Raw genomic sequence first — 16,260 nt, 5'->3', positions numbered from 1 at the left:
GAGGATGTGGCAAAAAGGGAACACTTCTACACTGTTAGTGGGAGTGTAAACTAGTACAGTCTCTGTGGAAAATAGTGTGGCGATTCCTAAAAGTTCTAAAAATCAACCTTCCATATGACCCTGCAATCCCCCTACTGGGAATATACCTGGAAGAACTCAAATCACTCTATAAAAAAGATACCTGCGCATGTATGTTTATCGCAGCAGTGTTCACAATAGCAAGAACATCGAACCAACCGTACTGCCTATCAAAAGAGGACAGGAAAAAAATGTGGTACATATACACAATGGAATATTACGCAGCCATAAAGAAGAACAAAATCATGAAATTTGCAGCAACTTAGATGGGCTTAGAGTCTATAATACTGAGTGATCTTTCACAGAAACAAAGAACTGAGCATCACATGTTCTCACTCATAAATGGACCTTGAACTACTATTGTAATACTAGAAGAAAAGGATTGATAATAGCAGGAAACTGCGGGGAGGTTGGGGGGTCGGGGAGGTGGGATTGGCAATAGTGGGAATCTGCCTAGGGAAGAGGGGGCACAACTCATCAAGTACCTGCATAATGAATATTCGTATACCTAAACCTGAATTGTACCCCATAATTTTAAAATAAAAAATGTAAAAGTTAAAAAAAAAAGAAATTCAGGCTGTTTTCAACTAAGAAGATACTAACTGGAGCGGGGAGGAAGTGCTACCCGCACCAGGAAAACTATCTTAAAAGCTGGGTCTGCCGCTAAAACCTCAGTTCTAGCTGCTACCATGAATGTTAAAGAGAACTCCATATGGCAACTCTCCCTTCCCCGCCAGACTCCCTCCTCAGAAGACTTGAACCCCAGATGTTACCCTCTCAGTAATAGGTTCACATGAATAGCTTCTTCCAAGTGAGGAAGCCAACCCCAGAAAGGCTGATTGAGAAGTGGCTTCAGGCAGTCGCTCTTCCTTGGGCGGTCGCCATGGCGGGACAAGAGGATCCAGTGCAGCGGGAGATCCACCAGGACTGGGCGAACCGGGAGTACATTGAGGTCATCACCACCAGCATCAAGAAAATCGCAACTTTCTCAACTCGTCCGATATGTCTTGTCGTTCAAGACTCGCAACACTCAATGAGAAATTGACAGCCCTTGAACGGAGAATAGAATACATTGAAGCATGGGTGACAAAAGGTGAGATGCTCACCTAGAACTGTGCCATGCTGCTGCTAGAAAGTTGCTTTAGGGAACACAGGCCATGTGGGAAAGAGCCCAGCAGCCTTCAGCTCTTTCCTCTCTCCTTAAAGAGCAACAGGGCTTATTCTTGTTTTTATGTTTTCAAAAGTATGGCCTTGGGGCTCTGCCATGTACATCTGGGGGTGTGTTGTAGCATGTGGGGAGAAGTCCAGGGGGATTCTTGGAAACAGCATTAGGAATTTTACATTTTCAGTAACATTTTATAGAACTACTTGTCAATGTATTTCAGGCATTCAGAGCCATAAGCCTGGGACTGTTGGTGAAAGTGCTCCCCACCTCTCTCTTTCTATCTCTGACGTTCCTTAAAGTTCTCATCGCCTCTGCACTGATTCTATAAATCGTCTTTTTCCTCCTCACCTTTGGTGAGAGACGGGGGCAGTCCTAGCCAAGACACTCATGCCCTGGCAGTGTGGTTACCAGAGAATGTTGTTGATAACACACCAGTTTCTTGTCATTCGGGGGAGCTTAGGGCCAGGCCCCCACTTGGTTAGAAGAGACATTTTGAGAGTTTTCTTTAGGGCACTGGCAGTGTCTATGCCTTTATTTCTCTAATAAACTCCTCAACTTTAAGAAAAAAAAAGAGAGAACTGGCTTTAGCATCTCAACCACCCTTAAACCACGACACCTACTCATTCATGCATGCAACTAAAGGAAGCCATGCAAGCAATCCTTACAAAAAATAAGGAAAATGTGCTTCAAAATTTTCTTCTGGCCTTACCTGCAGCTGGCAACTTCCTCTTTCTAAAGGAAGAGAAAGGAGTGAAATCTCTGGCGGAAACCTCTCCAGCAGAGCAGTCCACCACACCACAGAGCCTCCGTTCCCCTGACCCGGCCTCTTTGGCATGGCGCCCCCCACTGAGCACACCAGTTCTCAAGTGTACCATCATTGTTTAGGATGGTTCTGCAGAACCGTTCTATTCAGACTCCTGTGCGATTCCTTTTTTTTTTTAGTTGGAGTCTCACTCCATCGCCCAGGCTGGAGTGCAGTGGCACACTCACGGCCACCTCAGCGTCAATCTGCTGGGCCCCAGGGGAACTACAGGCACGTACTACCACGCCCGACTAATTTTTTATTTCTTGTGGAGACAAGGTCTCGCCAAGTTGCCCAGGCTGGTCTCGAACCCGTGAGCTCAGGCAGTCCACTCACCTCGGCCTCCCAAAGTACTAGGATTATAGGCTGAGCCACCGAGCTGGTCTTATGTGATTTTTTTTTTTGGAGTTGGAGTCTCACTCTGTCACCCAGACTGGAGTGCAGTGGCCACTCCCAGCCACCACAGCCTCGACCTGCTGGCCTCTGGCGATTCTTCCACCTCAGCCTTCCAAGTAGCTGGAACTACAGGAGCACGCTACCATACCCGGCTAGTTTTTGATTTGTCGTAGAGATGAGGTCTCGTCAAGTTGCCCAGGCGGGTCTCGAACCCGCAGGCTCAGGCAATCCACTCACCTCGGCCTCCCAAAGTGCTGGGATTACAGGCTGAGCCACCGAACCCGGCCCTATGTGATTCTTAAAATGGATTTGTGGTAGGTATCATGGGAGCTGTCCTCTACATTCTTTGGCAATTTAATGTAGCTCACATCTCAAAAAAGAAAGTGAATCACAGTTCCATGCTGCACTCTATATTTCTCTAATTGTAAGGGAAAATCCTCCAATATGGCACCTTAGCTGTTCTTTTCTCATATCTTGAGTTCCTTTATTTTCTTTTTTTGGAGTTGAAGTCTCACTCTTTGCTGCCCAGGCTGGAGTGCAGTGACAGCCCACGGCCACTGCAGCCTCGACCTGCTGGACTTAGGCGATCTTTCCGCCTCAGCCTTCCAAGAGCTGGAACTACCAATGCATGCCACCAGGCCTCGCTAGTTTTTGTGATTTATTGTAGAGAGGTGCTCTCACCAAGTTACTCAGGTTGGTCTTGAACCCCTGGGCTCAGGCAATCCTCTCGCCTTGGTCTCCCAAAGTGCTGGAATTACAGGCTGAGCCACTGTGCCTGGCCGATTTCCTTTATTTCAAGAGGACTATCTGTCCTCAGTCCTGAGGTTTCTCCCCCTCTGGAGCTGCTGGGCAAATGGTGTTAGTACACACAACTTGAAAAAGTTGGAGAGTGTTGTACTTGCCTTTCTTATATGACTCTTTGTTTTTGGAACTTCAGAATAAATCACAACTTGTATGGTCTTGTTTGAATCAGAGTTCTTATTCCCACTGGCAATTTTTCAAGTCCCAGGGTTTAAAGAAGAAAATCGAAGGCATGTATATCTTTCTAAAGCAGGACTCTGTGCTCTCCTCCTAACTCTGTTTTCTTTTCTCCATCCTTAAGACTGTGCAGTTCCTTTGGGCCACCTGCTTGATGAAGCTTCTGATTTGAAATCTGCCTTCAGGTCACTTTCCCAGGATGGAACTCAATTACTCTCCTCAATTACTTTTCATAGAGAACCAAAAGCTCCTTAGGACAACTTTCTTTCTCTAGAATGACCACAGAGCACCCTAGGATTTTCCTTTTCTGTAAAAGAGAAACTTGTTTGAAAACAACAATAGGCCAACTGAGGTGGCTCAGCCTGTAATTCCAGCATTTTGGGGCCAAGGCGAGAGGATTGCCTGAGCCCTGGCATTTGAGACCAACCTGGGCATCCTGGTGAGACCTCCCCTCTACAATAAATCACAAAAACTAGCCGGGTGTGGTGGGGTGTGTCTGTAGTTTCAGCTACTTGGAAGGCTGAGGCAGAAGGATCGCCTAACAGGTAGAGGCTGTGGTGGCCGTGAGTGTGCCACTGCACTCCAGCCTGGGTGACAAGAGCGAGACTCCAACTCAAAAAAAAAAAAAAAAGGAAAACAACAACAATATTGAAACATTTTACAGCAATTATAGGTGATTCTTGAAATAATTGGTAATTTCTCATAAAATTCAATTATGCATTCAACTTAATCTGTGATAGCCCCCCAAACTTGAAACTAAAAGGAAGCAGTTTAATCTTTAGCAACTTTTAACTGCAGAGTAGCCATAATCCAATTACTTTGGAATAACCAAGAAGAGATACAACTTCAAGAAAGCATATGCAATGGGAGAAAAATCTGTTGATTTTTGCTCTAAAATGTCCAAATGGGTAAATGATTAAGGATGAATTTCTCAATTTCACAATTTCTAATCCTTGGTAGATCAAGTTAGGTACATACAAATAAGTAAATAATAAAATCGACATGGTTGTGCTGGTTCTTTTGCCATTGGGACATACATTGGCAGCGTGTGAACCTGTCCAGTCACTTATTGAGCAAGTCACTGCTTTTAGATGAGTTATCTAATACAGTCCAGTTACATGCTAGTCACTGTGTACTGGAGTGCCTCCTTAATGCAGAAGGCATCATATCGCACAGTTGGTTAGGAATGTTGACTTTGGAGTTAGGCTGCCTGGGTTCAAATCTCAAGCCTACTACTTACTGTCTGGTGTGCCCAGACGGCCTCTACTCTGCCCTGGTGCTGGGCTGTGTAGATGGCATCAATAGTCTTTGGGACACTTCTACCCAAGTCTGTCACTGAAGGATCCAGTCAGGAGAACAGAGGTAGGACAGAGAGGGAGGTTAGGATGTTTATTCCCTTGGCTCCTTCTCTGCAAGGCTGCCTTAGGCTGGCAGTGTCCTTGACCAGAGATCACTGCTCTGGTCAATTGACTTCACACAACTCTCTCTTCCTCTGGGTTCTGCTCCCTACCCTCATCCATTCAGGCCTAGAGTTGGTAAGAGCTTATCTGCTCCGGTCAGTGCCTCCTCCACATCCACATTTGCAGTTAGCCCACTTTGTAACTAAAACTCCCAAGTTAACTATTTTTATGAGTCACCTCTATTCTGTTTGACCCCTGACCAATAAACAGTATGACTCTGGATAAATGACTTAGCCTCTCTATGCCTCCATGTGTAAAATGGAGATAATAATAGCAACCTGCCTCAGACTTCTGAGAATGTAATGAGTTGTTCATATATGTGAAATACTTCCAACAGTGCTTGGCATGTAATACACAAAATTATTTTTTATCACTACCACCATCATTATCAGACAGCACTAGTGAACAAGGGCGGCTAAGACACAGCCATGGTCCTCTAAGAGCTAACTCTCTGATTTCTAGCATGCTGAGCTGTTGTTGATGAAGAGCTGTTTTTAAAGTAAGGACCCAGAGAAATCTGACAATTACTACAGAAAGTAGCTTCAAGGAAATCCAGGAGTGATTTAACCAGACTGGGCAGTTAAGATAGAAGGATTTTTATATGCAGTTACTTACTCTGCTTTTACTCAACGCCCTTTTGATGTAGCTTATCCTAGATTCATAGACATTGTAGCTAAAAGTGACTCTAAATAGAAACAATACCCTTCATATAGCACTTTATTTAGATAAGAAAACTGGTTTAACCAAAATAAACTTTTGGGCTATTTAAATGTGGACGCTGCATAAGAAAAATAAGTGGGGAAAAAAGTATTGAGATATTTTAATCTTACTCAGGGAACCCTCACCTAACCATTTGAAGAGATTTATTTCTAATTGAAGTTTCCAAAGTCTAAGAAAGAATAGTTTTGTACTCTCTCCCTAGAGGAAGGAAATGGATGGTAATGTAAAAGGAAAGAAGGGGCCAGGCTCGGTGGCTCAGCTTGTAATCTCAGCACTTTGGGAAGCCAAGGGAAGTGGATTGCCTGAGCCCGTGGGTTCAAGACCAGCACAGGCAACTTGGTGAGATCACATTTCTACAATAAACTAAAAAAAAATTAGCCAGGCATGGTAGTGTGCACCCGTAGTTCCGGCTACTTGGAAGGCTGAGGTGGAAGGATCCGCCGGAGCCCAGCAGGTCCAGGCTGTGGTGGCCGGGAGCATGACACTGCACTCCAGCCTGGGTGACAAAGTGAGACTCCAACTCAAAAAAATAAACAAATAAATAAACAAATGGGAGGGAGAGAGGAAATGGAAGAAGAAAGAAGAAAGAGAAGAAATAAAACAAGAAGAAATGGAAGTTCCCCAACCATTCTGCAGACTGATTTATAATTCCCATTGGGTTCAGGGGAATATTAGTTGCTATGTTGCCAAAGCATTTGACCATGATTTATCTACAACTCCAAGAGTACCAATAAATGGGGAAGGGAGAAATATCTCAAAAGAAGAGGGAAATTTCAAGGAGATTATATGGTATGAGTCAAATTGTGAAAGTCCCATTTCCTTGGAGGAATGAAGGGCTAAATTCATCCTTTAAAAAAATGAAATCTTTAGGGGAAAGAGACTAGGTCTCAACCCTAAATATTTTATTTCATCTCTCTGAGCCTCTATTTCCTGTAAAATGAGAGGGTTCAACCAGATGGTCCCTGTGGTTCCTTCTGGTTTTTATTTCTAAAATTCAGTGTATTTTAAATTGGATATTACAGATATCAAAGAGCCTTCCCAGCCTCAGATTCTATTACAAAGAAACAGATGAAGGCTACACCTACTTGTGAAAAAGCTCAAAGTTGTTTTTCAGTTTCTTTCTCCACCTCCCCACCTCCACCCCCTCCTCCACTGAGCAACGGAATTAAAGAGGATTTTTTTTCCTTAAGCTCTCTGAGTGGATTTCTGGCCATTGAGTCCAAAAATTCATTTCAAAATCATCTAGTTTGTTTCAAACTCCTTGTGAATGGATTTAGTTAAGAGAAATTGATTTATGAGTAGCATGCTATAGGCTACATCATTAATATGTCTTATTAGGAAACTCACTTGGAAGACTGAGCTGAAAATAAAAGAATGAAAAGACATATCAAGCAAAATTAGAAGACAAGCCATCCACTGAGAGACAATACTTGCATCACAGACAACAAGCAAAGTACCAGGACATAGAACTTATCAAAAATTACAAGTCAATAAGAGAACAACGATGCAACAGAAATGGGCAAAAGATTATGAACAGTTTACAGGATAGAAATGGCCAAGCCGGGCTCGGTGGCTCAGCCTGTAATCCTGCGCCTTTGGGAGGCTGAGGTGAGTGGATTGCCTGAGCCCGCGGGTTCGAGACCCGCCTGGGCAGCGAGACCTCGTCTCTACAATAAATCAAAAAATCAGCTGGGCATGGTAGCGCATGCCTGTAATTCCGGCTACTCGGAAGGCTGAGGTGGAAGGATTGCAGGAGCCCAGCAGGCAAGGCTGCGGTGGGAAGCGGCCACTGCACTCCAGTCTGGGCAACAGAGTGAGACTCCAACTCAAAAAAAAAAAAAAAAAAAAAAAGAAATGGCCAATAAGGATTAAAAGATACTCAGCTTCACTATCAAGGAAATGCAGATAAAGACAACAAACACTATTTCACTCCTGCCACTTTAGCAAAAAAATTTAAATGACGGACAATACCAAGATTGTTGAAGATCTGTAGACATAAAATCACATTATAAGAGTATAAATAAAAATAATCACTTTGAAGACAAGATACGATGAAATTGAAGATATACATGCACACCCTACAGTCTAGTAAATACACTTCTAAATGAAATTCTAACATAATGATTCAAGGAGAAAACCTACAAGAATATCTTTATAATGGCAAATATTGAGTGCAATAAAAATGTCTATCAAGTGATGAAAGAAAATATAAATTTGGTATTCAGTAAATTTTGTAGGATAAATAAATTCTACAGTGGCATATTGTTTTTTTGGTTTTGTTTTGTTTTGTTTTGTTTTGAGTTGGAGTCTCACTCTGTCGCCCAGACTGGAGTGCAGTGGCCGCTCCGGGCCACCACAGCCTCGACCTGCTGGGCTCCAGCGATCCTTCCGCCTCAGCCTTCCAAGTAGCTGGAACTACAGATGCGCGCTACGACACCCGGCTAATATTTTTATTTATTGTAGAGATGAGGTCTTGCCAAGTTGCCCTGGCGGGTCTCGAACCCACAGGCTCAGGCAATCCACTCACCTCAGTCTCCCAAAGTGCAGGATTACAGGCTGAGCCACCGAGCCCGGCTTACAATGGCATATTGTATAGAAGTTAAAATGAATGAGATTTTGAGCTACAGTTTCCAACATGGATTTGTAAAAGTCTAGTTACACATATTTATAATATTGTTTCTTTCATCTAGTGTTAGGAAATATACCCAAAAAACTGTATTTTCTGTTTTGTTTTGTTTTTTTGAGTTGGAGTCTCACTCTGTCACCCAGACTGGAGTGCAGTGGCCGCTCCCGGTCACCGCAGCCTCGACCTGCTGGGCTCTGGCGATCCTTCCGCCTCAGCCTTCCAAGTAGCCGGAATTACAGGCATGCGCTACCACGCCCAGCTGATTTTTTGATTTATTGTAGAGATGAGGTCTTGCTGCCCAGGCGGGTCTCGAACCCGCGGGTTCAGGCAATCCACTCACCTCAGCCTCCCAAAGGCGCAGTATTACAAGCTGAGCCACCGAACCCGGCTTATATTTTCATTTTTTAAATTTTCTGGGTTTTTTGGTAGAGATGGGGTCTTGCAACATTCCTAGGCTGGTCTTGAACTCCCAGTTTCATGTGATCCTCCCATCTCAGCCTCTCAAAGTGCTGGGATTACAGGTGCAAGCCACCACACCCGGTCAACCACTGTATCATTTATGGATATACATATCCATAAATATACATATATTTATATATACATATATATGTATAGTTGATATGTCCTACATCAGAAAAGTAGAAACACCTAAAGAGGGAAACAAGAAAATTTGAATAAGAAGGATTCATGGGACACAAGGAGTTTCTGTGACATTTTGTTTATTAAAAAAAGAAAGAGCCGGGCTCGGTGGCTCAGCCTGTAATCCCACGCCTTTGGGAGGCTGAGGTGAGTGAATTGCCTGAGCCCGCGGGTTCGAGACCCGCCTGGCCAGCGAGACCTCATCTCTACAATAAATCAAAAAAATCAGCCGGGCGTGGTAGCGCATGCCTGTAATTCCGGCTACTTGGAAGGCTGAGGCGGAAGGATCGCCGGAGCCCAGCAGGTCGAGGCTGCGGTGGCCGGGAGCAGTCACTGCACTCCAGTCTGGGTGACAGAGTGAGACTCCAACTCAAAAAAAGAAAAAAAGGAAAAGAAAGAAGATCTAGGAATGGAGTGGGGAAAGTACTAAATGATCCTGGAACTCCTGTGGAGTAAGAAAGTGCTCATAAAATAATAGGCCATGTAGAAAGCCCACAGGAATCATCTTGCAGAAGCTACCAATGACCAACTCTGGTACACCTTGAATAACAAAATAGTGATAGTAATGGATTATAGAATAAAGAAAATTCCATGAATCCATATTGATGTAAATAAATAGTTGACTAAATAAATAAATGAGAGAGAGCATATAGACTCTTGCAAGAAGACTAGAAACACAAACATTGGCATATTGAATAGCTCTGGTCTTCTGACTCTATTCTAAGCAAAATGCTGGATGTTGATGTCCTGTTCCCTAGCCTGGCTTTCTTTTGAGTTCATGTTAATTTCACTCAGACTGCTACTACTCTAATATTTTTCCTGATTTTTTTCACTTAATTCTTAAACAGTTTATTTTATAACTTAGAAGTAATTGTCGACTTACAGAAATAGTTGTCTGAACAGTAATAGGGAAATTAAGTGCACAGGCTAGCTTTGAGGAAATGACAAGTTTAACTTTGAAATACTGAGTTTTAATGCCTTCATCATGACCTTCACACAGAGATGCCCTGCCAGCTGTTAAAAAGCAGACCTGAAATTTGGAGCCACAATTAGGATATGAACTGGGTATTCAGTGATTATCCACAAAAGATGTGAGACTTGGATATGTGCATCTGTAGTCCCAGCTACCAGGAAGGCTGAGGCAGGAGACTCACTTCAGAACTCCTGGGCTATGTAATGCACAGTGCAGATTGGCTGTCTCCTCTAAGTTCGGCATCAGTAGGGTGACCTCTTAGAAATAAGGGATCACCGGGTTGCCTAAGAAGGGGTGAACTGACCCAAGTCAGATATGGAGCAGATCAAAATTCCCATGTTGATCAGTAGTGGGATCACACCTGTGAATAACCACTACACACCAGCCTGGGCAACATAGCAAGATCCCATTTCTAAGATAGATAGAAGATAGATAGATAGATAGATAGATAGATAGATAGATAGATAGATAGATAGATAGATAGAGTTATCAGACAATTGCCTTCAATGCACCAGATTCAGCAGCGTAGTATGGGTGGGGGATGGGAATACAAGACAATAAGGGCAAAGTGAATGAGAAGGGAATAGAAGGAGTAGATACATGGTGGTGAGAAGGAGGAAGATGGGATGAGTACTAGCTTTGAAGGAATAGCTGCACTGAAGAAAGAATTTTAGAAGAAGAAACATAGGTACACTTATAAGAGATAAGGGGCCAAAAGAGAAGGAGAAAAATGATACCCTAAAAAGATGAAGCAAAGTCAGGACAGAGACGGGAAAGAATGCAGGGCATAGGTTAACAGGTCACTAGGATGAAGAAGTGAACCTGCTATCATCTTCAGTGCAGGTATGAAAGACTACAGGTGAAGATTTTGGAGGCAGAGAAGTGAGACGCTGAGGAAGCCTTCTAGGAAGCTTTGGACCGGAGCCTCTAAGAAGTCAAAGTCAGATGCTGAATAGGGAGTACTAGGGAAAAGGTTGAAGGAAAGTAGAGGGGTCTGAAATTGTAGTTTTAAATAGCATAAATATAGGCCAAGCATGGTGGTTCACATCTGTAATCCCAGCACTTTGGGAGGCCAAGGAGGGCAAACCAGTCTAGGCAACATAGCAAAAACTTATCTCTACAAAGTTTTTTTGTAAAATTAGCCAGGTGTGGTGGTGCATGCCTGTAGTCCCAGCTACTTGGGATGCTGAGGTGGAAGGATCACCTGAGCTCAGGAGGTTGAAGCTGCTGTGAGTCATGATCATTGTGGTCATGCCAATGTACTCTAGCCTGGGCGACAGAGTAAAACCCCCAACTTGTAAAAAAATAGCACAAATATCCTATTTCCTCAATTGATTGTGAGCAGTCCTGCAGTAAAAAAGAATCTATTCATATAGTATTTAATAAACTTATTTTGCATTTGTTTTGCAACATTATTCCAATAACCCTGTGATGTAAATGTAATAGATATTACTAATCCAGTTTCGTAGATGAGATCAAGGCTTTTTGTTTAGATGCCTACCAAGATTGTGCATCAGTAAAGTCAAGATTAGAACGCTGCCCTTTTAACTACACTTTGTTCGCTATAAGCACTTTGGGGGAAAGTGCTTATCTGCAGCCAAAGCAATTTTTTAAAAAGCCCTCAAGGAAAGCTGCCAATGCGTGTACTGTCAACAGAATCATGCCTAATAATCTTATTAGTTAGACAAGATTCATTGTTAGATTTGTTATATTGCTGGATAGGAGTTGGTAGCAGATGGTAGATATTGAAAGCAGCTCCTTGCAGCTAAAACTGTGGGCAAGAGCGTTTAGAAAGTACAATGATGGATGACATGGTATTCAATTTGGGGAAGGTGGTTGCGTCTAATAGGGTGACCCAAGGGTCAAGCTCAGGCTTAGTCCCATTTAACATCTCTTATGATTCTCACAGCATACATAACAAAATGCTAATGGAAGCTGAAGATAATTATAACTGATAGGTGATGAAAATACTACCAAGATAGGGGAAAGAAAATAAAAGGAACTTGACATGGTCTAAAGTGAAGAACGGAGGGTAGGGAATTGCATAAAGTTTAAAGTGGAAAGAGATTTTTCATTAAAAGAAAATGCAACATTTTGTAGTGGGAAGAACCCCTACATTCTTTGAATAGTACGAAGAAGAGCCTAGAAGATAATCGATCCGGCGTGCGGTAATAAGTGATAATGCAACCAAAACAACAAACTATCAGCCAAAAGATTTGACTGAGTCTCAGAGATAGAACTGCAACTGACATGCTATCATTTGCTTAACAAAAAAGGCCAGGGGTGTGGGGGTGGGAAGAAAGTCAATGTACTTAAGTGTGCATATGTAAAATATATACATGCACTCACACATAGAGTGTCTCTGAAAGGATACAGAAGAAAAGCATAACACTGGCTACCTCATGTGAAATCAGCCGGTGGCCCACAAGCTAACATTAGCCTCCACTGTTATATTTGGCCACATATCACAGAAACTTTGAGATATCTGTAGGTAAATAAACTCTCCAGTTTGGCATAACCCTCATCATTCTCTAATTTACCTTATAACCAGCTGATTTCACACATTTATGTTACCTGCCTGGCTGCTAAAGGGAATTTAGTTGGTGGCATCCCTCATGCCTACATAGAAGACACTGCTAAATATAGTAACAGATAAATACAGAAAGAAAAATACATATATGTATATTTTGAAAGGTTAATAACAATAATCTCTGAGTAGTTTATGGGTAAATTTTATTTTGTTTATGAGCATTTCTAAATGTTCTATTCTAAACAGATACTACATTTGTAAGATGAATAATAAAAGATGACTTATTTTAAAGTCACATTTAAATGAACAATCATTATCAGCCTCCGACCAAGTACAATCACTGACCTTCCTGGGAGATGTGCTGAGACAATTACCCTGCTAGATTTTGCTTTCTGTTACGTCTTTGCTGCTTCTGTGCCTGTGTCTTTGTATCTGTGTTCAGTACAACCCAGGGTGGGTAAAGCTATACTATGGGTCCCTCACACATACATTAACTGAAAAAGCAAACCACCACATGATATTTAACAAGAAAGATATTTAAAAGAAATACCTTTAATATTAAAAGGTAATATTTTAATGAGTAGTTTTTAAATTATAATTTAAATAATAGTCCAGTTCCCCTATAATCTAGTCCCCCTCCAGAGGCCGTCAAATTTACTAGTTTTTCTTGGACGTTATTTCAAAGATGGCCTATATATACAAGTAATTACAAATATAATCTTCAAGAAAATTTCACCCAGAGTAAGTTCATTGTTTTGATCTGGGTATTATAAAGATTAATTTTTTAAAAATGTTTTAATAATGTGAACAGAGGATCGCTTTCCATTTATCATGAAATATCATGGCGTTTACCACACAGGAACATGTAAGTTTCATTCTAATGGTGGCCACAAGGATACTTTCTCAGTCTTTTTTGCTGCAACTGCAGGAAGCAATAAGACAAGCAGCCTAATCAAATATTTCAACCCAGCAAACCGACTGCCTTAGTGACTTTAATGGTATTCTGATCTGATAATTATTATCCCATCCCTTTCCTGTTGCTGACAAAAAAGCCTATAGAGAATAGCCAGCTTTAAAAGTGAAATGGGCTTGGCTGTAAAAATATGCAGTCTTATGATTTTAGTGACAATTTATCTTATTCAGAGCTAAGCGAATTCAAATCCAATCCATCATATTTCTACCTTCAAATCTCCTAAACAATCCTGGAAAGACACAATTGTGTCTGCTTCTCCTAAGTCATTTATCATTTTAAAAAGAGAAAGTGGTTTCCTGCATAATTAAAAATCAAGGGTTCCCCACTGTGAATGCTTGGATTCTGACTAAGGCGGGTGCCTTTGCTGAGGGAGTTGGCAGGGATCTGAGATGTGAGTGTCGGTTGTCGGTGGTCCAGGTGAGATCAACATCCCTTCTTTAATGGCCCATGCAAATGCCATACTCGCAGGATTAAGGGAGAGACTTTCCACCTTATCATCAGGATGTTATCACATGACTGGTGACCTCTGCAACCCAGTCCTGACGAGAGAAAGGAGATGTTTAGAAAGCAGGCGCAAGCTCTCTTCTCTCCTTCCTCCTCACTCCTGCAATCTCAGTGTTGTGATTGAGGCATGCTGAAAGGTGAGCCTGTCACACAAATCTCTCCAACAGCCTGCCAGGATGCAGAGATGTGACAGGAAAGGTCATGACTCCCAAACAGAAGGCTCCCTTGTGATTTTCAGCTGTCACTATTTAGGGTAGCAAGACTTTCTTCTGCTTCTTCTGAAGCCTGGGGGTGGAGACTTTCCCAGGGTCCTCTTCTGACAAACCCTGTCTCCACAGTTGCCTATTGAGAGCTCATGCTGTCAGCTACTCAGAAGGTGAGGGTACACTGCGCTCAGAATCCTCCCTGCAAGGTCAGGTGGCAGAGGGTTCTCACCAGCCATGTTCATTCATTTTGTTTCTACATCTAGGCCAACTACTAAATGCTGAGGGTTCTTACTAGCCTTGTCATTCGTTTTGCTTCTACATCTAGGCCAACTACTCACTCCTCATACACCCACAAGTGGCCTCGAGGATACTTCCCCTACCATTAGGAACAAATTCTTGGCTTTCTTAAAGCCAACTGACCCCATCATGTCAACACCTCTTTAACAAGATGTTCTCTCCCCTCCACTGTCCTCACTCTCAAAGCTTGTCCTCTATGTGTAGCAAATCCAAAAACAGACCTCTGGAAGAGATTAAAGTTAAGTATCATCTACCTGCCAATCATCTTCACCTACTCTCTCACCCCCATTCCTATTCCACTCGTTCTCAAGTCTCAAAGCCCCATGAGTTGACAAGGAATATGAACATTCCAGACAGGATTCAGTGGCAGGAGTTGGACAATGTATCATCAGACAACTCTGATGAAAAGTAGTATCTTTAGCCGGGCTCGGTGGCTCAGCCTGTAATCCCGCGCCTTTGGGAGGCTGAGGTGAGTGGATTGCCTGAGCCTGTGGGTTTCAGACCTGCTTGGGCAACTTCGTGAGACCTCATCTCTACAATAAATCAAAAAAAAAATTAGCCAGTGTGGTAGCACGCACCTGTAGTTCCAGCTACTTGGAAGGCTGAGATGGAAGGATCGCTGGAGCCCAGCAGGTCGAAGCTGCAATGGCCGGGAGTGGTCACTGCACTCCAGTCTGGGTGACAGAATGAGACTCCAACTCAAAAAAAAAAAGTAGTATCTTTTCAATAGCCAGGTGACCATTTGGCTGCGCTATTTTCCCTGTTAAGAGGAAGACCAGGCCAGGCTCGGTGGCTCAGCCTGTAATCCCGCGCCTTTGGGAGGCTGAGGTGAGTGGATTGCCTGAGCCTGTGGGTTTCAGACCTGCTTGGGCAACTTCGTGAGACCTCATCTCTACAATAAATCAAAAAAAAAATTAGCCAGTGTGGTAGCACGCACCTGTAGTTCCAGCTACTTGGAAGGCTGAGATGGAAGGATCGCTGGAGCCCAGCAGGTCGAAGCTGCAATGGCCGGGAGTGGTCACTGCACTCCAGTCTGGGTGACAGAATGAGACTCCAACTCAAAAAAAAAAAGTAGTATCTTTTCAATAGCCAGGTGACCATTTGGCTGCGCTATTTTCCCTGTTAAGAGGAAGACCAGGCCAGGCTCGGTGGCTCAGCCTGTAATCCCGCGCCTTTGGGAGGCTGAGGTGAGTGGATTGCCTGAGCCTGTGGGTTTCAGACCTGCTTGGGCAACTTCGTGAGACCTCATCTCTACAATAAATCAAAAAAAAAATTAGCCAGTGTGGTAGCACGCACCTGTAGTTCCAGCTACTTGGAAGGCTGAGATGGAAGGATCGCTGGAGCCCAGCAGGTCGAAGCTGCAATGGCCGGGAGTGGTCACTGCACTCCAGTCTGGGTGACAGAATGAGACTCCAACTCAAAAAAAAAAAGTAGTATCTTTTCAATAGCCAGGTGACCATTTGGCTGCGCTATTTTCCCTGTTAAGAGGAAGACCAGGCCAGGCTCGGTGGCTCAGCCTGTAATCCCGCGCCTTTGGGAGGCTGAGGTGAGTGGATTGCCTGAGCCTGTGGGTTTCAGACCTGCTTGGGCAACTTCGTGAGACCTCATCTCTACAATAAATCAAAAAAAAAATTAGCCAGTGTGGTAGCACGCACCTGTAGTTCCAGCTACTTGGAAGGCTGAGATGGAAGGATCGCTGGAGCCCAGCAGGTCGAAGCTGCAATGGCCGGGAGTGGTCACTGCACTCCAGTCTGGGTGACAGAATGAGACTCCAACTCAAAAAAAAAAAGTAGTATCTTTTCAATAGCCAGGTGACCATTTGGCTGCGCTATTTTCCCTGTTAAGAGGAAGACCAGGCCAGGCTCGGTGGCTCAGCCTGTAATCCCGCGCCTTTGGGAGGCTGAGGTGAGTGG

General features: G+C 43.3%; 1 pseudogene; it reads left to right on the top strand.

Moving 5' to 3' along the window:
• Positions 1-961: 961 nt before the first annotated feature.
• On the top strand, positions 962-1,188 carry LOC103259039 (annotated as a pseudogene).
• The last annotated feature ends 15,072 nt before the right edge of the window (positions 1,189-16,260 follow it).

This window comes from Carlito syrichta, unplaced genomic scaffold (assembly GCF_000164805.1).
Source record: "Carlito syrichta isolate Samal-C Ts95f unplaced genomic scaffold, Tarsius_syrichta-2.0.1 Scaffold302449, whole genome shotgun sequence".
Classification (NCBI taxonomy): Eukaryota; Metazoa; Chordata; class Mammalia; order Primates; family Tarsiidae; genus Carlito; species Carlito syrichta.
The sequence above is the reverse complement of the archived record's forward strand: the minus strand, read 5'-3'. Positions and strand labels throughout refer to the sequence as shown.